Source organism: Haemaphysalis longicornis, unplaced genomic scaffold, assembly GCF_048455015.1.
Source record: "Haemaphysalis longicornis isolate Haplotype H1 unplaced genomic scaffold, Haemaphysalis longicornis Haplotype H1 scaffold_75, whole genome shotgun sequence".
NCBI classification, from domain to species: Eukaryota; Metazoa; Arthropoda; class Arachnida; order Ixodida; family Ixodidae; genus Haemaphysalis; species Haemaphysalis longicornis.
Window position 1 is genome coordinate 517425 of NW_027526434.1, and position 23586 is coordinate 541010.

Sequence of the window (23586 nt, forward strand, 5' to 3'; positions counted from 1 at the left end):
CCCTCCCCCTACACTATACAAAAAAATAATACTTATCGGTGCCTGGTTTTGCTCCCACGACCCTGCGGGCGGAATGCAAGGTACAGGGGGCTCTACCCACTGCGCCACAAAGCCGACACAGATTCAAAGGCTACGAACGCGCCTTATATCCTTGACTCATTCAAACTACGTCAAGAAGCTGCTGATACAACGCATTCACTACCACAAACTCCCCAAACACTAAACGTTAACGCAATACACCCACCCCCTATGCGACGCATTTACCGAGTCCCCCTAGCGGGGAGATGGGCCGAATTTTTTTCTCTTATTATTTTCTGAGCTGCATGCTGGACAGTGTCTGTTTCACTATAAGCAAGCATTTTAGTGTTGAAACTCATTTAGCCTATCCATTCCCTTCCGGGTTGCTGCAAATGGTGTCGTGGCAAAGCGTACCATTTCACGGACCATCGCTTACAAACCGCTGCCCCACCACGCCTTTCATTTTTCAGTACCGCCACCACCGATCTGTGCGATGCAGCGGGTGCAGTGTTGAAAGTGGTGTAACTTCACGGCGTGTACCAGAGGACAGCCGTGGAATGGCGCTTAGCTGCCCGTATGGATGGATTAAAATGCGATCTTTAACCGTCGAAGTTGTAGTCCTCTGTGAGCATTACGAGGCTGTGCTCGCTGCATAAGGGGCTGAGCTGAAGCTGTGCGCATTCAGGAAACGTTAATCAAGAAGGAGCGCAAGCAGGCCTAATGGTGGTGGCGTTGTCTGGCTGCATTCGTCGTAGTGATGTCTCCCACGCAAATGAGTACATGGGCCGTTTTCCTACCGCCGTCGCAGTACGAGACCACTGTGCTTGCATGGTTGGACCAAGATTTCAAGAGCGACGTGCGCTTGTCCCGTTCCGCATTCCCAAACATCGTGATCTCGTACCACTCACTAGCATAGGAGATGACGAACATGCGAGCTTGCATACGCCTACACAAGCGTGTTGCCCTCTCCCTGTACAGACATGCCACGTAAGCAGAGGAAATAACCTAGCCCAATCTTTTCGGTGCGAGTCGGCCAGCCGTAAACGTGATCTTTCCGGACTTTTGCGACGTTGTCGTAGATGTTTTATAGCCCGGCATTCTGCGGTTTGAGTCACTTAACAATTGAGTCCAGGTGAGACAGATCTCTGCACAGGCCTTTTGCAAGGGTTTATCCCACTGGATGGTTGCCATATAAAAGTTTAGCCCCCGTAAGAACGTCATTCTATGAGTGGATGGAAAATGAACCGAAGCGAATAAGGCAATATGATGAAATGCGGAATGTGGCTGGCTGTAGGTGAGACCGTAGCGGTCTTCATCTCTGTCTCCTCTGGTAGAAAACCCGGTAGCATGGCTGAATGTTGAACTGCTGCTCCGTCCCGTAACGCGTCCTTACCTTGGGCACTTTGCATGCTTTAGGAAAACTTGAGGATAAACATGTCTTCAGTATGGTATCAAGACCGGGCTTTCCGAATTGCACACAACAAAACTGCCACCAATAATCACATAACTCATGGCTGATTGATTGCTTTAACGTGCCGACGCAACGCAGGCGATGAGGCGCGCCGTAGTGGAGGACTCTGGTTTAATTTTGACCACCAGGGGATCTTTAACGGGCGCCGAAATCTCGCACACACGGGCGTTTTTGCTTTTCGCCTCCATCAAAAAAGCGGCCTCCGCGGCCGGGAATCGCACCCGCGTCCTTGCGCTCATTAGCGCAACGCCTTGGGCACTGAACCAACGTGGTGGGTCGCATAACTCATGGCTAAAAGTTTGTGCAATGTACATGGGTTACGTTAGTTTAAATTACAATATTATGCAAACGTTTTTGCGAATTTAGGGAATGTAAATTACACATTCGTATGTTCCTAAGCACATAAAAGCAATGCTTTGTAATGTGCGATGAAGCGGATTACTAATCAGACTACTTTTTTGGGGTCTTTATTACAGAATGAAGTCTGGACATGACGTTTTTTGTATTTCGCTTTCACCAGGAAAATGGTCTCCGCGTGTATGAATTTCGATTGGTTTGTCATGCCCATATTGTGCATGACACCCATTCACCACGGCATGTGATTCGCCAAGGAGATATGTTATCATTCGGGCGATTTCTGAATTTAAAAGGACGTGTGACTAGATGTCTTGGTCAAGGCTAACCATGTTTGCTGATGGCTTATGTTGTTTTCTGACCTGTGAGATAAATACCACTTTCTACCAAGAAATAGGCAGCAAGTGCCGTGTAAACAAAACGCGTAAAAAAGCAAGAAAATCATTTAGGTATGTAAAATCGATGGCAACCTAGGCTTGCACAGGTGGGTACGGCTGCGACAGGCAATTAGTGCCACAAGCAAGCTTCTGCATATTTATTTTTCTGCTTGTGCAACTTCATCGTTTTTCGTATCAACTATTTTTTAGTATAAAAATGGTAATAAAAAGTTTAATCATGTTTTATAGTATTCCCGTATATATGCCTTATGATGTAAAAACACAAGTTACAAGACTTCAGGCATTAAATAAAATATGTAGCGGGCCAGCATACCTCTCGCTGCATGAGTATTAGTTTATGTAAGCGTTTAAACGCATTTGTATATAAATAAACATGATTTTGATATTTCTCTCGGAGAATGCCTACAACCTTTGGACATGTGCAAGTACAACTGTCATCGCTTAGACCGATTATGTAACAATGCGTACAGTGGACTGCACAATATGCAGAAAAATATTTGAAAAAACATGGATCGGTTATGAAACAATGCCTCACTGCAGCTGGTCGCCGCTGTTTTTTCTCCTTTCAGAATTGCAATGGTGGAGTGATTTTTCGCCGCTTTAGAAGTGCGCAAGGGCGCTGCGAGAGGCAAGCAAGTGTGAATTTGGTTTGTAAAGGTTGTGAGTTTTATATCAGCTTAGAACCTGAGGTAAACATATTGGAAAGGTGAGGAATTTATACGAGTATTTGGTGGTACGAAGTGTGATGCTTACTGACCGCATGTTATCCATTGGGAGTGTTAAAATGTCAAGAAAAAATGAAAGCTTCAAAAACTCAGCCATTATTTGTAGAGCTGATTCATAAGGGGGCGATATCGTTGTCCCTAAAATGTGTGCGGATTTTGCATCCAGTCGAGAACTGTGATGGCGGACTAAGTTGTCTTAAGAATATACGAAAAAAAAAACACACTTACAGGGAAGCATCCTGTCTGTATTCTTAAACGAATGTTGGTGTAAGGCATGGTATAATTAGCCGGTCGTGGTGAAACATGCAGGGCGAAAGATAGAGGGGGAAACACGCAATCCGACGAGGTAGCAGTGACGGTTGCAAAATTGAAATTGAAATTTTGGGGCTCATACGCTCCCAAGCGACACCTCGCTTATGACGCTCACGTAGTGGAAGGCTCCGGATTAATTTTTTACTATCAGGGATCTTTAACCTGTGCTAAAGTCGTGACCCACGGGCGTTTTCGCTTGTCGTCTGTATCAAAAAGGGGCCACCACGGCCGGGAATTGAACCCGCATCCAGTGGTTGCCAACTTAGTGTGAGGTGCTTGCTCCAGGAGAACGCACGACCGGCTTTTTTCAGTGTAGAAAACGTGCGTATCTAAATACGGCGCTTTTTGACGAATATGAAAGCAAGTCAATAACGAAAATACCTACAGCTGATGTGGTGTACCAGTTTTAGGACAAAAAATATCTGTAGATGTTAAGGGCCACCTACGTGTCCAGTTGGTGCCACAGGCGCATCAGCAAGTGTGAAATCACGCTCAAAGAGGGCCACTTTTCGCAGAGCTGAAGTAAGAAGTGCCTAGGAAGAGTTTTAGGAAGCGTGCATGAGCACGGGTTGAAATGTGCCATGATAGGAATCGCCTTTTCCCTGGTCTTTAAATAGCACCATGAAATGGGATGCGCATAGCGAAGCATTTGCAAGCGTGAACAGCTTCACCTTTGGTACAGATAGCGTATAAGGCTTGAGACGTGCTTAAGGGATTTCTTTTTCAGAACAAGCGTTGCTTGGGCGCTTTGGGCACGACGCCGGACGGCGGTGGTTTGAAGCGTCCTTACCGCAGAAGGTCGCAGCAACTGAGGAGTTTTGTTGGACCACTTAAATCAGGTTTGCGTCTGCCCGTAAGTAGAGCTACTATATGAGGGCCTTTCGCTAGCAGCTATATTACAGCAAGGTAGGCACTGGAGCCTGCTAATTCTGAGGGCTGACTTTTCTGTATATAATTACAGAAAAAAATTACGATGAGAGTTTCTAGCAGGCACATATAGATGCACTAATGTACAGGATGGGATGGCCATTATAAGGAAGTGGCAGATATGGGAACATTTTCGGAAGTGCAGATATTAATGTAAGATAGATATCGCGAGGTGCCGTATCTGCAGGCTCAAGGAACGTTTGGAGTAAGCTCACCGGGTGCCACACTGTGACGGGCACGGTGAGTTCGCTGAGGGACGCACAGCCGGAAATATATGTGCTGCAAGACGATTTCGTATTCTTCGGACGTTCATGCAACTGCCACGACACATAAACTCACTGCTTGAAGTTGGAAACTGAAACTACATAATTCCTGAGCTGCGGCTAAGTGCTCCAGAGCGCACCTACGACAGGAGAGTGCTGGAAAGTTCATAGCTGGAGGCACTAATAGAGTATTTGCCTTGCGGGGGGGGGGGGGGGTGGCTGCCAAGCTGCTTGGAATTAATGATGACTGTTTCAGACAGATGCAGTGTGTGCTTCTCAGCATTGTGAGGACCTAGGAAGGTGATCGTGGTAAGTTAACAATATCTGGCTGTGAACCCGCACGAATAAATATCTCTACTCTTATGGCGGAAGTAAGTGCAACTGGCATAAAGTTTGGGCAAAATATCCCTCTTTAAGAGGTCGAAACGCCGCAACGGACATAGTGTACCATTCGAGTAAACTTTTTTGTTCGAATACGCAAGTGGCACAATGGCCGAAGCTAAGCATCTAAGGCTACACTTGGTATGCCCGGCTCGAATACTGAGCAAGCTGGAACAAATCGTTTTTTTTTCTTGCATTAACCACGCGTTTGATGAGACAGCCGTAGACACGTCTTTAAAGTAATAAATAATACCGTTTATTAGGCTCAATAACTCATACATAGCGATTTCATGGCCCCGTGGGAGGATACTTCCCCCACGGCACTATAATTACCAGTTAAAATTAGACTGGTTCTTGATCAATGGCACATGACATGCAATTGTCTACTCCAAGTTTACAATTTATTTGCAAGAACTGAATGTGAAAGGAGTGTCAGCGATGTTGTGCCCCATGTTAACGTCATGAACTTTACCGAATATCACACAGGTAGCAAAATCGGTCGCAAAGGAGGAATTTCAAATACGCAGAGATTTTATTCTCACTAGTCACTTCGTAAAAAGATCGAGGAAGCGTACATTGCCCTTGCACTTTTTTCACAACTTCGAGATTGAGGCGCATCCTGCGTTGTATCTGCCCTACTTCCGTTCATAGGACCAAAGAGAGAGAGAGAGAAGGCCCTTTATTGAAGAAGTAGAGAGTTTGCCGGAGTTTAGAGTAGCCTAGATGCTTCTCTGCTGACGTTTGGTGATGGAGGAAGAAAAAGCCCAAGAAAGAGCTGGCAGGAAAGAAAAAGAACTGTTGTGGACTTGGCGCTATGACAGGCGCATTTGGTTTTTTGTCTGAGCTTGGATTACATACTTTACAATATTGAAATTAGGCTAATGCCATCCAAATAAGAAAAACAACTCCGTAGAGCTTGGTGCTGCTTTCAGGGACTATTCTATGATCCTAAGATATTCTTGAGATTTATTGGTTCCTGTTCTACACGTTCAATGTTTCCGAATAAGTGGGATCGCGGTTTCATGTAGGCAGCACGTTCTAATAAAATGTGTATAACTGTTTCAACATAACAATTATCACAGTGCGGTTATGGCGCCGCTCAAAGGCTAAATACAAAACTATTTGTGTATGCACATTGCCGCCGTAGGCGGTGATACACGGTTTTCAGGTTAGGAGGGAGCATTCTCGGGAGCCTCGACTTTAATTATAGGTCAATAGTGTTCAAAAAAGCAGCGCGGATTTTGCAAGCAACTCCACAAATGATTTGTTTCAGTCACCGCAAAGTGGGTAGCCTGATAGAGGCTTCTGTTTACGTAAAATACACATTTTGGTATTTCCGGTACAAAAGGCTCTTACGGGCCCCTTCGTCGGCTTTTTGGTTCCCTTTGATGCCGCTGTGTCCACGTATCCATTGTACTGTAATGTTGTGCCCGGGAGAGCAGGCAAGGTAGTGAAGGTATGAGATGTCTCAGGTTGCGGTTTGGTTGGGGAAAGATCTACTTCTCCTAAATAAAGTTTGCACAGCTGCCTTGGAGTTCGTGAAACTACACTGGTGCGGCACATGGCGCAGGATGTAAGCGATTGCCTCTTTCAGAGCATAGAGCTAAGCCGCTGTCGAATACCTTTGTAGATCCAGACGAAATGAAAGCATTTCACCAGTTAGTGGTGTGTGTACTCCAGGCGCCCAGTTCTCTAAAACGACGGGGCGGCGCTTTGAAACGACGGTATAGCGCCATGCAAATGCATGTGTTCTGAGGTTGGGGCCGTCACTTTGGGGTGTTTTGCGAAGGGCGCGAAGTGGCACCCACTGCCCTCCGTCGTTTCCCTTGTAGCTACGCGCAATTGCCACACTGCTTTTCTGCGGCTCACTCCCTTCGCAAACACCCCAATGCGACGGCCCCAACCTGAGAACACATGCATTTGCATGGCGCTACCCCGTCGTTTCAAAGCGACGCCCCGTCGCTTTTGAGAATTCGGCCCCAGATGTAGCGCTCTGCTTGGTTGATGGGTCATCGCTGACTATGAATGTTCTTGCTGAATGCGCTCTATACATGTAGCCTAAAACGATACGGAAAATTTCTGACTGGGGCCCAGTTTTTTTAGCCAATTTATAGGATACCGTATTCAATTTGTAGCGGACAAAGGTTCAACGGAGGCAAATGGGACGGCATTATTTCTGAGGGTGCGGTGGAGCAGACAGCGTTATGGTATGAATCGTTTGAGCGAAACCTGAGCCTATGCACTTGAAGGCGATACTACTTAGGCAGTGATTTCTTGCGTGCAATCGATGCCTCATGTGCACTAGAAGGGTCTCCTGTTGTCTAATCACTTCAAAAGGCAAATAACGCGCCTCTGTACGGTTCCAACACTCCAAGACCGCTTCGGAAGTCCAACAAAGGCGCGCAAGTTATTGGTTCTTGCCTCCTCGAGGTTTTTATTGCTTGTCTTAAATATTTCATGCAGGATAGGCAGGCTGTAGCGCTACAGCCCATCCACATAGCTTTTGTGCAGAACAATCATTGAATGGTAATCATTGCCCTGCCGGGATAAAAAGAAACCTTCGGGTAGATCAGTAAAACTTGATGTCGGGCTAGTTGGTGTAACATGATTTTGAAGGTACTGTCGGGAACCGCGGGGTAGCAGTGCAGCGCAAGAGAGAGAGTACCAGCGTGGCAGGCTTTTGGAATCGAACTGCCAGTGCGTGCTCATGCACGCAGCACGCGCAGCTCGTCTCTTTATTGTCGTCGTCTTTAATAGCCAGCACCTTGGCGCCGGATAAGAGCGCTAACAAAAGGCGGCTACAGGGCCCCCCACCCAGACGGAATGTCGAACCTCACGTGACGGCGAGGCAGATGAGCGTTGGATTTAGGGGCGAGGGGTTGATTGTTTATGCCTGTGATGTCTGAGCGCAGTTCGTTGGGTGGCGTCTCGAGGTAGGCCGGTTTGAGGCGGTCCAACGAGACGACTTCTTTTCGGCCATTCAACAGTATGGTGGCGGACTTGTTGGTCTTGTTAAGGACACGGTACGGCCCGTCGTAGGAGGGAGTAAGAGGCGCCTTTACAGTGTCTCGCCTGAGGAAAATGTGTGTCGAAGACGCCAAGTCGGAATGCACAAAGATGCGGTGGTCAGAATACCGAGGCGGGACCGGTCGCAGGTGCTGCATGCAGTCCTGTAGGCGTTGGAGGTACTCAAGCGGCTGGGGCGAGGAGGCCGAAGGGACCAACAAGTCCCCAGGAAGCCGCAGGGGTGCGCCGTAGACAAGTTCAGCAGTTGAACAGCCGAGGTAGCGACGAAGCACGGCACGCAGGCCAAGAAGCACCTGGGAAGGTGATCGACCCAGTGTTGTCGATCCAGACGCGCAGTGAGAGCACTTTTTAGCTGGCGATGGAGCCGCTCAACAATACTGTTGGCACATGGATGGTACGCCGTGGTATGGCAGTGTTTTGTGCCAAGCAAGCGGCTGAGGGAAGTAAACAGAATACATTCAAACTGCCTGCCTCGATCCGTGGTAACAATGCCGGGGCATCCGAAACGGCAAACCCATGCCGAAACGAAGGCTTTTGCGACCGCTTCTGCCGTGATGTCCGGAATCGGTACGGCTTCGGGCCAAGGGGTGAAGCGGTCAACCATTGTCAGAATGTAGCGGCAATCACGAGAGGGAGGAAATGGCCCGACCAAATCCAGATGCACGTGGTCAAAGCGACAGCTAGGTGGCAAAAAAGGCTGCGCTGGAGTCTTCGTGTGGCGTCACCTTGGCTGTCTGACAAGGGAGGCACGAACGGGCCCACTGGCGGACATCCGCATTGATGCTCGGTCAGACGTACCGCTGTGTAACAAGGCGCTGAGTGGCTCGGATGCTGGGGTGGCAGATGTTGTGGAGCGAGTGAAAAACAGCACGACGAAAGGCAGCCCGAACGAAGGGTCGAGGCGCCGCCGCTGACATGTCACACCACAGTGAGCCAAGAACGAGCGGATGAGACGGAGGGAACCCGGGTGGTCCCGGAGTGCTTTCAGCTCAGGGTCTTCAATTTGCGCCTCAGCTAGGCGTTCCCAGTCCACAGCAGATGCAGCACTGCCGATGGAGATAATGCGTGAAAGCGCGTCAGCAGCCTCGTTGTCGGTACCTTTGATGTGCCGAATGTCCGTCGTGAATTCCGAAATATAGGCGAGCTGACGGAGCTCCCGTGCGACGTATTTGGAGGAATTCTTACGGAAAACGTTCGCCAGAGGCTTATGGTCCGTGAGAACGTGAAAGGGCTGACCCTCCAAAAAGTGCCGGAAGTGCTGGATGGTGGCGTAAATGGCGAGCAGCTCACGACCAAAAACGCTGTAGCGCGTCTCGGCTGGTTGGAGCTTCCGAGAGAAGAAACCCAGCGGGTGCCACTCGGAGTCGATTCTCTGCCGGAGAACAGCGCCAATTGCAACGCTGGAAGCATCCACCATGATGCGAGTGGGGACGTCGATTTTAGGGTGGATGAAAAGCACCGAATCGGCGACGGCTTGTTTAGCAGCGTTGAAAGCCGACTGAGCTTCGGGAGACCAGGAAATCACGGATGAGGAGCTCTTGGTTGTGCGCAGAAGCTCAGTCAGTGGATGCAGAAGTTCGGCACAGTGGGGCATAAAGCGTTGCGAGAAATTCACCGGGCCCAGGAACTCCCGAAGCTGGCGGAGGCTGGTAGGTTCGGGGAAGTCCTTCACGGCTTGAACGTGAGAGTGTAAAGGGCGAATTCCTTGCGCCGAGATGTGATGGCCCAGGAACTCGAGCTCGGAAGCCCCGAAGACGCATTTCTGGGCGTTGACAACCAGGCCAAATTGTTGGAGGCGTTCAAAGAGTTCTCGGAGGTGACGCTCGTGATCTTGGGGAGTGCGACTTGCGACGAGGATGTCGTCAATGTACGCAAATACAGCCGGAAGGCCACGCGTCACCTCGGCAATGAACTTTTGAAATGTTTGAGCTGCGTTGCGTAGCCCAAAGGGCATGCGCACACACTCAAACAAGCCGAAAGGTGTAGTGATGGCCGTCTTAGGGATATCGGCAGGCTCGACGGAGATTTGGTGATACGCCTTGACAAGGTCCACTTTGCTGAATATTGTGCACCATTCCAAGTGGCTGGTGAAATCCTGGATGTGGGGTAAGGGGTAGCTGTCGTGGACAGTCTGAGCGTTGAGCGCCCGGTAATCGCCGCACGGGCGCCAGTCTCCACGTTTCTTTGGAACCATATGCAGTGGAGACGCGTGGTTGCTGGACGATGGGCGGATAATACCGAGTTCCAGCATGTGCTCGAATTCACGTTTAGCAGTCACCAGACGCTCTCCGAAGAGGCGGCGCGGCCGAGCTGTGACTGGTGGACCACGCGTGACGATGTGGTGGGTAACGCTGTGCTTGGGCGGCTGCTTTAAGTTGCAAGGTCTCGTAACCTCAGGGAAGTCTTCGAGGATTCCTGCGTACGGGCATGAGGGAAGCAGCGTGCGGATGCCAGTTGGAGCTACAGTGGACAGTACGCCCAGGATGGAAAGGCGTGTCTTGCTGTCAATCAGGCGATGGTGACGCATGCTGACGTCGAGGTCAAAATGGGTGAGGAAATCGGAGCCGAGGATGGGCTGATTGACGTCGGCTACTACGAAGACCCACCGGAAGGCGCGCCGCAACCCAAGGTCGAGGGTGAAGGACCGCAGACCATACGTGGCGATAGAGGTAGAGTTCGCTGCACGAAGCGTAGGTCCAGGTGACTTAGAAGTACGCTCATCCTTGGTGGCTGGTAATACACTGACCTCAGCACCGGTGTCCACAAGGAAGCGCAAACCAGAAATGCGATCCGTGACCAGAAAAAGGCGGCCAGGTTGTAAGGCGAGGTCACATGCCGCCATCAGTGATCTCGCGTCGCGTTTCCCGACCAGCTGCATGGGGAAGTGCAGTGACGGGCGCGGTGCTGGAAAGTGCGATGGTACCGGCAGATAGACGACCTTCGAGGGCTGCGCGAGAAAGAACCGCCTGGGGAAGACGAACGATGGCTAGGACGTCGGGAGGAGCCGCATCGGCGATCAGGGGATGTCCGAAGCGCTTCAATGGAAGCGGCAAGTTGATCGATCCGAGACTCTAAGCGGGACACGGCCGATAACTCTGCTGTCGAAGCGAGGCTGGCGACGGAGGGAGAAGTCGCGTCGTGAACTCTATCAGCAAGCTCGGCGGCGCGGTCGAGGCTCAAGTCCCCTGCAACAGCTAAAACAATGCGAGTGGACTGTGGCAAGCGCTGCAGAAAGAGCTCCTTTAAAAGCGCACCGTTAGAGTCCACGTTGCCCGCGCCCACGAGCTGTCGCATGGTATTGAGTAGTGGGGAAGGGCGGCGATCTCCAAGCTCTTCGTGGGTGAGCAGGTGCCGGAGGCGCGCGCTCTCGGACGCCGTAGTTCGGTCCAGAATATTCTGCTTGAGCCGCTGGTACGGAGAATCGTTCAAAGGTGCACCGATGACGCCTGCCACTTCATCAGCCACCTCAGGAGGCAGGTTGCAAAGCAACTGGCGAAACCTAGTAGTCTCCGAGGTGACGCGGTGCAGATCGAAGACGGCTTCGACCTGGGCGAACCAAACGTGCGGGTTCTTGCGCACGAAAGTGGGTAGACGGAGCTGTAAGACTGCGACGTCCGGCGGCCGCGAGGAAGCGTCAGGCAAATGAGGGCCCGATGGCGCGAGGTTGCTGGGGTCGGTCATGTCTTAGTCCGGGTCACCACTGTCGGGAACCACGGGGTAGCAGTGCAGCGCAAGAGAGAGAGTACCAGCGTGGCAGGCTTTTGGAATCGAACTGCCAGTGCGTGCTCATGCACCCAGCACGCGCAGCTCGTCTCTTTATTGTCGTCGTCTTTAATAGCCAGCACCTTGGCGCCGGATAAGAGCGCTGACAAAAGGGCGCTACAGTACGTTGCGCTTGCTGTGAACACAAAGTCTTGAACGAGAAAAAAAACGTAGACTTTCATGAGACGCCTCGTGAAAGTCTACGTTTTTTTCCCGTGCAAGTCGTTGTTTTCACAGCAAGCGCAACGCACCTTCAAAATCACTTCGGGTAAAGCTCGCTGTCAGACAGCATTACTTTGTAGCTTAAGCGGTATTTGGATGGATGAAATCCATCCAATGCCTCCGCGCGCCGCTTATTACGTGACCGCATGGCATGCCTCCGTGCGTAAACATAAGGGGCCACCCGCAGGTGCGGAGGCACTGGGACGTCCACAGTAGCGGCGCTGGGATAAAAGGCAGCCTCGACGGGGATTTTTCGCTGCTCGCAAAATGGTTCTCGCCCTTGTTGCAACTGGCTTGCATTGTTTTTTAAGGCAAATCATTCTACCGCTACCATCGAACGGTTTGTCGTGGCGTGAACCACAAGAAACTCCCAACCAGGCTAATTAAAAACTACTGACACCGACAGCGATCGAACCTGAGCTCAAAGAGAACTGCAGCGGGAGCCCGTCGTCTTAGCAACTAAGCTACGCCTTTTTTTCTTTATGTTCATACTTTCGCACATCAATGCAAACAAAACACTACACTGCTAAAACTGCTAGTCAACGCGTGACAAAAAGAATAATGGCTAAAATCGTTTCATGTTCGTTAGCGTTTGAAACACGGGCCACCATTTGGGAGGCTCGAGGGGAGCCCTCCTCACTTTAAATAAAAGTCAGACTAACAGATTCACAAAAGCATTCCTTGGACCGTTTGAGAGTGATTTTCTGATGGGGTGTGGTTATGGGTAACATGCAAATACAAGTTCAAACGGTAACCCATCCTCGCTTTGAATTGGTAGAAAACTGATCTCGTAGGCATCCAGGAGGAAGTCGTTCTTTAATGTGCGTTAAAGCACATCGCAAAAGAAGACTTCATCCTAACGTTCCAAGAAAACCTTTGTAACCATCTCGGACTTTTTGTATGGGCAACAGCCAACCTCTTATAGAATGTATAGACCGTTCTCTTTTTGCCAGGTATTTAATGGAAGGACGCGCACGTCAAGTTGAACAAAGAACATTGTAACCCATAGCGGCACTGCCATTTATTTTAATCGTTTAAGTATGTATTGTCTCCATCCTGCGCCCTACATGCATGTGTACATCGGCACAAATAAATCAATATTCGCAATGTCATAGTGTATCACATAATGAAAATATACTCTGGGTGCGCCAAAAGAAAAAAAAAACGCAGACCAAGCAACAAAACAGGAAGCGTCCTAGATAACCTCGCGTAACACGCAGTTCGCAAGAAGTAATCATTGACGTCACGCGGAAACAAAAACCGGGCGACAAATTGTCGCAAAAGAAGTGCGAGAGAGAACGACCCCCGACGAGCACTCGCCGAAAAAGTTTCGCGCGGCTCGTTTGTTCCCACGACGACCCCCGTACAAACACTGCAAATACACGATGAAGAGCCTGTACGTTTTGTCACGAACATTGAAGTACATGAAGGACGAACTACAGTTTGCGCATACAAGAACACGTTATACGCTGAAGCCTTGGCAAACCTTGAAATGGCAGTGCATTTCATAGCAGTTCAGCCACCTGCATGTGCTAATAAGGGTCACTATGGACATAATTTTCCAACGGCACTTCCAAATACTTCGCTGACATTGTTTGCGAGGTGATGCGCTCAAACACACTCGCGTAGTGCTCCAGTGTTCATGCCAAACACCTAAGCATTTCTGCCAGTTTACGCCATTGCCACTGTATTTACTCAAAGCCTTTAGTGGGTTTACGCCAACGCTTATGCTGCTCCTATCGACTCAAAAGAGAGCAATATCGTCCGCATGGGAGGTGAGTAGGCGCAGCCTACTCACCTCCCATTATTCTAGTAGAAAACCATTGACCCTTTGACTCCTGATATTACTAAAGCAAAAGGCTTCAATGTAGACACAAAAGAGCAACGGGGACAGAGGGCAACCCTGGCTTACAGACCGTTCAACCGGGATGGGTTTGCCAATTGTTTTGTTAACAACGAGCTTAGTTCTACACCCTGTAAACGACATGCGCACACCATCAAGAAAAACGTACCCTCCATTTTACTTGTTCTAATATCTTTAAAACACTTTCGTGCGATATTTGATCAAGAGCCTTTGCCAGCTCAATTTGGAGCATTGCTTAAGTTCCCTGAACGCTATCGCAACATTACATAGCATGCTACGCCTCCACATGGAGACGGGGAGACAGACGCTGGTTTTGATTCAGCGGCTGTGAAAAAATAGGGCGCTTTTTGGAGGAGACACATGATAAAGAGAAAGGGGAGGCAGTGAAAGAGATGACGCAGTAGGCGCGCCTGCTGCCCTATTCCTCACCCTTCGAAAGACACTCCTCCCCGTTTTATTTCTGCCGACGCACGGCCACTCTAGAGCGGCAGCGTCCGCCGGTTTAGCCCAGCCGTTGCCGACTCCGCTGCTCGGGTGAAGCCGCCATCGCAAATCCCACTTAACGGCCGGCAGAATCTCTGTTTTCACTCTTTGTAGAGCTAAATATATGAATTTAACTGGCGTCGCTCGGACAATTGTTGTGTGTGTCGTTTGCAGCTTGGCTTTCCAACCACATTCACAGTGCAAAATAGAGCCATTTTTTCTGGCTGAATATCATCCGAGTTTCTGCAGATAGCTGGTAGGTGATCAAGCCGGGTCCACGTTTCTGGCCTTCGGTGGGTGGTACGAAAGCGACGATTCGCCGTAGCGCCTATCCGCGGGTTCGGAAACTAAGATAAGAGCGAGTCATGGAAGCACTGTTGCTCCATGGGCGCGAAGCATTCCGATAACCGTAATAGATTGTTGGACGAGGAGGGATTGTCGGCACAACTTGAAGGACTCTGGCACAACTTTGCCAAATCGTCCCCGATCCCACCGGTTCCGCTCCCGAGGGCTTGCAGCACAGGCTTATACCAGCAGCCTCGCACGCTTACGCAAGGAGGCGTGACGTGTGGTCACGTGAAACACGGAGCGGAAAGGAGCGGATAGATTTTATCTCTTGTGTCAATCCCCGTTTACGCGCAATCAATACCGGGTGACCGTATTCCTGCGCAAATAAATTCCCCCACACAAAAGTAGCTTCGCAATAGATAAACAGAGGGCACAGTGGCGCTCGCACCTTAATCAGAATCAAACTACTTTGTGTAAATTTCTGAAATTTCGTTTTCCATTTTTTTTCCTCAGATTTCTTTCGCAAGCGCTTTGGATATTATATTGGGTTTCACTATGGACGTAAAAATGCTTGGCTTTGTTGTTTCTGTTGTATTATTCTGGATGCAAAAGGATGCACTATGCCAAGAAGAAGATACCGAACACTTCCTATGGAAATTCAAAAACGTAAGACAAAATTTTGGTCTCAATTTTTGTGTTTTGTCGAAGCTCCAGCAGGTGTTTGCGCTCTTAGGTGAATTCCATCGCATTTACAAAACGACGGGGAAGATCACTACAATGAACGTAGTCAGAAGGGCTTCGTGCAACATCTAAGAACTCTAAACTTTGCGGCATGGAAACACACATCGAATGGGGATTAAAAATGAAACGCTGGCACTAAAGACTCAGACAATGACAATGGCGCTGGTGGAGTCTCCTTTCAAGGGCCTGTTATTCTCATCACAGTAGCCTCTGGCGTTCTATAGCGATCGTTGTGAGGCTGTAGCCATCTACCCACTCACCATGTGGACTTGCTCTTTACAGCATGCCATGGAATAAAGCTACTTACTGTTTTGTAGTACGCCTGTACTTACAGTATAGCAGCCGTCAACACCAACACCGAATACCATCGTCGTCGCTCATCCGCGCGCCACCAAATCCCAACTACAATCGGGGACAACGTAAGAACGACAGCGGAATTTTACCTGCGCCTCATCACCGCATCCGGCTGTAACTTCGCACGGCGCAATATGTGAGCCGATCAGTCCTTCTTACTCATCGGGACATTGCATAACACTACCGCCTTCTCGGCATAAGCATGCCGCCTCGTCATCCACCACAGACACCTCAGGCCGCGCACATATGGCGCCTACTGCAGACACACGTTTTCCCAAATACGAACACCCACGTTCACACCAATTCTTCTCCCTCTACTGCCTTTGATTCGGCGCATTGGACAGTAACTATCACTTCCACATGTGAATGTCCAAATGCACCCCTTCCCCCCTTCCAACCCCTCCTCACTGCAGCAAGCCCTGGGAAGCTCGGATCTAGCCGCCCAGGAAGTGGTGACCACCCGGGCCCTGGTAGTCGCAGACGCCCTATGGTCTTCCGCCCCCTTGTAAATAGAGCCCTTGGGTTTCAGTAAAGTGTTCTCCCATTTCTCTGTGTGACGGCGACATTCCGTTTTCAAGTCAGTGCAGGCCGGGCACTTCCCGTGTGGTGCATAACTTTACTAAACGTAGGGATACGCCTCTCTTGCACTTCAGCAGGCCTTAAATGACTTAACGACCCTTTTTCACATAAGGAGATGGACAAATAATCAAAAGGAAGCATTTTTCCAATAGAAGTACTCCAAAAAGGTGGGGTACATGTGGCTTAAACCAAGGGTGTAACAATTTTAAGCCGCGATGCTTGCCGCTGCATGGAGGAAAGAATACTCAGGAGAGGCCCCTAGTATCCCAATGGATTGCGAAAAGTGTGGAAGAAGTTATGTCATTTTTCTTGAGCCCATGGACAAAGTTGATTATTGTTTACAACTGCGGCGGCCAAATTTGGGCAAATAGAACGGACAATTTTTTAAGGCGCTTCGTATGTCGCTGCCTCGCTACGCTTGCAAACCAGCGCAGTCGCTACGACAAACGTTTTTAGATTAGGCCAGTTTGAAAACTCCGCCGTCGGAGGCGGCCTTAACTCGTACCCCGCCACAGCGGCGCTTACGTCGCGTCGAGATTGGCGGAGCGAGCCGCTGCCGCCGCCGGCGACCTGCCGGGAAAATCCCCTTCGCTCAGCGTTGGCGAGAGCCACAGTTCGTTCTTTGCTCACTTTGTGTTTCTTCGTTATGAAGTGAAGTGAAATTTATCGCTGCTGAGACGTAGCGCGCAAAGACCGCAGTGCTGTACGACCCCAAACAATACTCCCGTCGTCTGCGTTCGCTATCCCGCGAGCCTGTTGCTATGACGACGACAAACGCTACTTTGCCAGGCTTAAGAGCTGAAAAATCGTCCTTCTATCTCAAAAACGAAGGCCGTTTTTCGATTGAAACTTTGGGTGAGGGTTAGAATGGGCAAATTGAAGGTGAAATCAACAGCTTAGAACCAGACATCGCACCGAGGAATTAGCAACGAAGCTGTTTTCGCTTCGAAGCGGGAGGGCAGGGCGACGCCATGTTAGTCAAATCAAACCGGAGACAGCAAAGGATGATGGGATAGAGTGCTGGGCTACGTGGGCTCAAGTCATGGCGGGACTTGGCTTCACAAATGTGACATCAGGGCCTCTCCTAACCTTTTCTTTCCTCCATGCCGCTGGGACATAGAAATCTAATACCCAGAAGTCTAATAAGATAACGCGGCAGTGCTCAAGACTAGCCACTGGGTGGCGCTACATGAACAAAAAGAGCCCGGCTTCCACTCATTTGGAAACGCAATGTGTTTATGTCACGGAATGGAAGAAGATACCGAAAATAATGTCAAGGGAAACCAAACTTTTTTGTGTTATTTGTGCCTGTGCGTAATTTACGCTATTGTTATATGCAGATAAATGACTGACATTCTTGCAAATTTTCAGTTTTATGGCAAGCACTTGCCATACAAATTTACTTATCGAGGAAATTTGGCAGACGAAAACATCACTTGCAAAATCGACAGAGTGTACTATAATGACGGCAACACTGTGAAATTCGAGAGAAAATATATTGACTCCGGCATGTCGTAAGTATTATTATCTGCTTTTCTGAAGAAAGTAGGGCAGGTTTTTGGAACTTAGGCAAAAAATATTACAGAACGCCTGATCAGAGCATAATAATCGTCATCATTACCAGCCCAGAAGATTTTATCATTATCAGCCAATGATTACCATGAAAGAGATCTCTAATAATTTGCACGAAATACCTGTGCTATTTTTAATATTGTCGGAGAATATGCTTTGGAATTCGCTTTGCTTCTTTTGATACCCGCGCGTACCCGTGCACGGTGATCCTATTTTTTTACAGCGGATCTCTCGTTTGATTCCCCTGTGATGTGCGGCTCCCGAACTTTTGTTTCGTAGGAAAACAGTGTCCTCTTATAGTCCCTAAGGTAGAGGTTTTTCGCTTGATCGACGAATCCCTAATTCGATGTGGCTGGAAGGAAGGGAGTTCTCAGGAAAATGCATACGGACTAAATGACGGGGTGCGCGATTGGCGGACACTCTACTGTGATCATCACTTTGTGGACTGCTGAGTGTGATCATGATGACTATCACTGGATTTTTATGGTGCAAAGCTCACTACAGGCAGAGAGGCCAAAAGATAGTTTTTCCATAAGAGCGGTATAAATACTAAAATCCGCCAGCAAGAATAAGAGCACAATGAATCAAAAGGCAATGAAGATGGCTCGTGAAGCGGGCGAGGTTGTGATCTTGCGTGGCTCAAAGTGAGACATGAGAACTCAACTTCGGATAAATACCAAAAAAGGCTCTAACAACCATGGAGGGTGTGGTCGGAAGCCTTGAGAAGTGTTTGCATCGTGGTTTGTTGGGTGCATTGCATTAAGTGAGGATGTGGACTACAGATAGGCCATCTCCACGCTTGCTAAATTAAGTCTAGGAGATTTATTAGGCAGGTGTAAGTGTGTCAGAAAAGTGTGATTCATCCTTAATCTTGCTAAGCATCTTTCGTCGGTCTGTGTGGCGTGAGTGAGTGTACGCGGTATACAGCAGCTAGAACGTCCCTTCTAGTGTCCTTGGGTCGACCGATTTCTAGAGGACTAACTCTAAGTGACGTGCTAGGCCCTTGGTCGAACGCCAAACGAGCATCTCGGGCGACAAAAGCTCTATTGTCTTTCCTGCGAAGCACAGGACTTGATCAGACTCTTTAAACAGGACTCTCCTAATGAGCACGTCATCTTCATCACAGTCATTATCATCATCTGTTCATTGATTTCATTTTTTCATACATCTGGTGTAGCAAGCTAGGCGTCTTGGCCAGGCTAACCTCACCAGTATCATTAAAGACTATTCTCTCTCTCTCTCTCTCTGTGTATCGACCCAAGTGTGGCTTTCTTACGCGCAAGTTGTCGTCTATCTGTTTGCTCCTGTCTGCTTGCCATCTTTTGCGGAGGTGCTGTCTGACGCGTGGCGGGAGGTCAGTGCATGGTTTTGTAGCTATGTATACTGTATTTGTAAGTGCAGGAGAAGCGGCCGTTTGTTTTGCGGTCTCATGACCAGATGTCCCAGAGTGGCCTGGAACCCAGCATATGATCAGTTCAAGTGTTGTGTCCTACATCGACACAATGGTGTTAAATACAAAATTGACAACATGGCCTTCCAAAGGTTTTTAGACGACAATATAGACGCATAACTAAGATAATCTGTACGCACAATAAACCGGGGCAGTTTAGTTTAAGGAATGGTATTTACAATAATAATTATACCGTAATCCTCTGCCTTTAAGATGCTAGTACTATCATTTATAGTTTTACAGACGTTAAATGTGGGTCTGTGCGCAGCACCAGGGAACAGTGGGGGCAAGTTTTAAGGGATCAGTACAAAATTCTGCATACTTCTATTTATATTTCGGATACAAGAAAGGCCCGGAAATCGCACTACAGATCATTTGGTTTTTCTGAATAAGTGCGAAAGATATGTCACATGTTACCGCGTGGAAATGTCATGTCGCTATAAAATTTTTGGCAGAAGTTTTGGTAGTATCTAAAAAGGACCCAAAAGGTTCCGGCGCTTTCTCTCACTCTCTGTATGAGAAGGGACAAGAAAAGAACGGAAGAATTAGAGGCAGAGTCAGCCATTCATAATTTTAACACGATAACGAGGGTCCACGTATATCCCCTGATGTGGCCGGCTGTATATGCCCCATTCGACACAGAAGCTTTAAAGCGTACTAGGGCTGTAGGCACCACATGCTGGGCGATTCCTCAGGCGCAAAACGGGTCGAGCATTTCATGGTATGCTTTAGTGGCTGACCCAGAGACAAAATTGCTATAGTGTAATCGGGAGCCTAACAGGTTAGTAAAAACTCGCAGAATTTGTTTATCTACACAATAAGTGGTGCGAAAGAACCTTTAGGATATTCATTGGTTTTTATTTACATTTAAATTGTTTTAAATATGGAGTGAGCGCGAGCTGTCCGTCAAGAACACCAAGAAAATTGTGTTCCCTTTTCGAGGGAATCGCGACAACATTGAATTTTAAGCCTGGATCCGGCCTAATTCCCCTTCTCTTGGAGAACAGAACACGGTTACGTTTTTCCACATTAAATTTAAATCCATTTCTACCTGATTAGGAAACAGGTTTGCTCATGCCAAGCACGACTTGATGATCCCGGATGGACATCTCACAGGATTTCCACGATAATTGCATGTCGTTGACATACATTGAACGAAAAATTGTTCGTGACAATGTATTCTAGATTTATTTTAACACTCAACAACGCTGAGTTGGAAACTACGCCTTGAGTTACGCTGTGTCCCAGCACATGAATGCCGAAGAGTGCAGTACCAACTCTCACAGAAAATGCTCTCCTAGACACGTAGCTGCCAAGCGTTTGGACCATGTTACCCGATATTCCATAAGACCTGTTGTCCTTGGCTATGGCATACCGCCAAACAGTGTTATACTCTGTTTTTATGTCAAAGATTACTGTCAACCAGTACTACTTCTGAAAGAAGGCATGTTTGATGTAAGATACTAGGGACAGACATCCTACCTTTCATGATAGCTTTACCGAAAATCTGCACCGACATTTTTCTCAGTAATTGTGTAATGATGAATTGCCATAATAATATTGTTACTGTTTGTGGGTGTTTTCCCCCTTGTATTTGAGTGTTTTCTGATGTTTTAAATTCCACAAAAACTCTGTGCGTTTGTGATAATTGTCCTTTAGAAACGTGTATGACGTGTTTCCTTTACGTCTCTAAGCTGATTACCCAAACTTTATATTTTGTACTTGTCTTTTCTTCTTTTTCCCCACTATTCTTTTTTTGTGTGTTCTTTCAAAAATGTAACCCCCTTACTCAATGCTCTTCAATGGGCATGTACGGAGTAATAAATAAATAAATAAATAAATAAATAAATTCTCTAGCACCGCACCTCTCGCCGCCACGTCATGCCCCTCGAGATGGCCGGTTTTCCAGCCCCCGGTGGGGAAACTAGACATAGCGACTTCGGGAGCAGGGTTGCTGATTGCCGAATTTCGGAAGACCGTGAACCGCCGTTGATGTATACCAAGAGAATAGGGATAACGACTCGACTAGAACATGACACCGATGGAGTGATGCCGAAGTGTAAGCCCACAACGACGACGACTCTTAAAGAGGCCCTGAATTAGGATTTACCTATACATGGGCGTTCCACTTTAAGGTAAATCAATGTGCTAGTAATCACCTCCTTCAAGAATTTTCCTAATGCAAAGAGTATTAGTGGAGTTATTGCAAATCAGAACATCCCATTTTCGCCCGTACCACGATTCTCCGTCATTTCATCCACTTCCTCGCACCGCGCAAGCGTGAAGGCCCATAATGTCTCGCTTCTTGGTGACGTCTGCAAGAAAATCCGGTTGCCCGCCTCGTCGGCTGCGATATTGTGCGCCGCAGGATCTTTCTGGGACGGAGCCGTCTGACCTTCTGCGTTGCGTTTGAGCCATTTCTTTTTTGTCATTATTAGAATCTCAAACTCCTCTGGCGACTGGAAAAGCAGATGTAAGGAATGGGGTGGCATTTAAAGGGACACTGAAGTGATATGTAAACATTGCGGGATTACTTGCGCAAATTGTAGTCTGGAGTCCCCAGGCCATGTTTCGACCACCCTGAGAGCGTTTACGCGATTTTATTTAGTAGAAAAATTAATTCGAAAATGCTGTCCTCCTCTCTTTACGCTCGCCCATTTTCTGCGGCGTTTTCGTGTGACGTCAGGAGGGGATAAGGGGATAAGGGGGGGAGGGGATAATAAGGGGATAAGCTTTACGCTCGCCCATTTCCTGTGGTGTTTTCTTGTGACGTCGGGAGGAGCCGAGCTTGCAATTGGCTGCGCTACTGCACGGCTCCCCGGCTTGAATTCAGAGAGAGTCAGTCGGCCCTGCGTTTCGTCCGCCGGCCGCCGACGGGTCTTCGAAATTCGTTCGCTCAGTTGAAACGAAGCCAGGACACGTTTGTGAATGGTAGAATTTGCCTTTCTTTACTTGGTTAGTTTGTACACTGTATCTAGCTCCAAGTCAAGGTTGCTTCACACAAGCGCTGCACAAGCGCACATGCGACGCTTCGCTGACTGGTATGCCAGTAGGAAAATATAAGGCCTCTTGAAGGCAGGAGGAGAGTCAGCGAAGTCAATATAGGTACTAAGGAAATAAAATCAACTGATATTTTTACCGTACAGCGTAAAACTAGGGTGCGGGAAGCACTTTTTTGCGCTGGGCGAACAAGCACAGCGGTCAGCAGCACGACTACGCATCTGCGAACGCTTTTCCGTCTACGAAATGCAATTGCTAGACGTGAGCTATTGTGGAAACTCGGGAGACGCTTTCTGCACGAGCGCAATACAACAAATAGTCACCTAAGCTGCTTGAAATGCCAAAACTATAGAAAAGTGTAAACTGGTTGTACAATATTTACCCTATATTACCAATGTCAGCGGAGCCCGCTCCGTAACCGAGCGGTCTGGGTTGCTAGGTATGCTACGACCACGTATTTTGTAAGTCATGAGTTCGAATCCCCACGGGTACGTGCTTTTTTTTTTGTAAGTTAACTTTTTCGTTTTCCGCCGATGTTTTCTATATTGAGTTCACCTTTTTTTGGGCCGCAACGTTCATGGCTCCACGAAATAGTTCACAAAACGCGCGCAGGCTGGCACTGGCGCGCTAGCGAGTTCTCGTTGGCGTGCTGTTGCCACAAGCACCGACTGCTTGCAGGCAGTGGGCACAGGCCAGAATGAACAGACCCTTGGCCTGGTGCGAACACGCTTTTTACGACACAGGCATGAGGGAGGCAAGCTCCAAATATGGGGGAAAAGCGCATGACATTTGGAGAATGAACAGACCCTTGGCCTGGTGCGAACACGCTTTTTACGACACAGGCATGAGGGAGGCAAGCTCCAAAAAAGGGGGAAAAGCGCATGACATTTGGGCGTCTGCGGGTACGCGGAGGGCGTTCATGCACTGCGTAGGTTTCGGCTTGGAATGCTGCGTAGGTTTGGAATGCTACGATTCCAATCCGTCCTAGGAGGCTTATCTTTATGCGTTTTTACAGCTGACAACATGGCAGAAGCGCGGTACGATGATTACCCAGTTATTGAGAATGCCCATCCAACAACACCAACGGTTGTTTTTTACAGAACCGAAACCGAAACCGAAACTTGTTTGGTTGCTCACCTTGGGCATCGTCGAATCACGGTGCCCGCTCCTCCTAACGTCACAGCTTTAGTTGGTACGGCCGCCGCAAACCGCGCATGGTAGTTTTTCTTCTTTCGCGCTTTGTAAAATAATTACCCATTTGTCAACCAAATAAAGGATGAAAAGTGTGCTAATTTGAGCCAGTCTACGCGGTGCAAGCAAAAACGGGAGCTTGACAAATTCACTTCAGTGTCCCTTTAACACCTTCACACCACGCAGAAAGATCAGGCGAAAAGA

At 48.5% G+C, this 23586-nt stretch overlaps 1 long non-coding RNA gene across 3 annotated transcripts in view; it reads left to right on the forward strand.

The window, feature by feature from the left end:
- The first annotated feature begins 2820 nt into the window (after positions 1-2820).
- LOC144148067 (uncharacterized) overlaps positions 2821-23586 on the forward strand; it is a 97687-nt gene continuing 76921 nt past the window's right edge. For 2 of the 3 annotated variants that reach the window (XR_013317954.1, XR_013317956.1), the window contains exons 1-3: positions 2828-2947; positions 15009-15161; positions 17541-17683. This is a non-coding gene — a long non-coding RNA (uncharacterized LOC144148067). Of the gene's footprint in view, positions 2948-4005; positions 4132-15008; positions 15162-17540; positions 17684-23586 lie in introns of all 3 variants that reach the window. The other variant, XR_013317955.1, reaches the window with a different exon arrangement.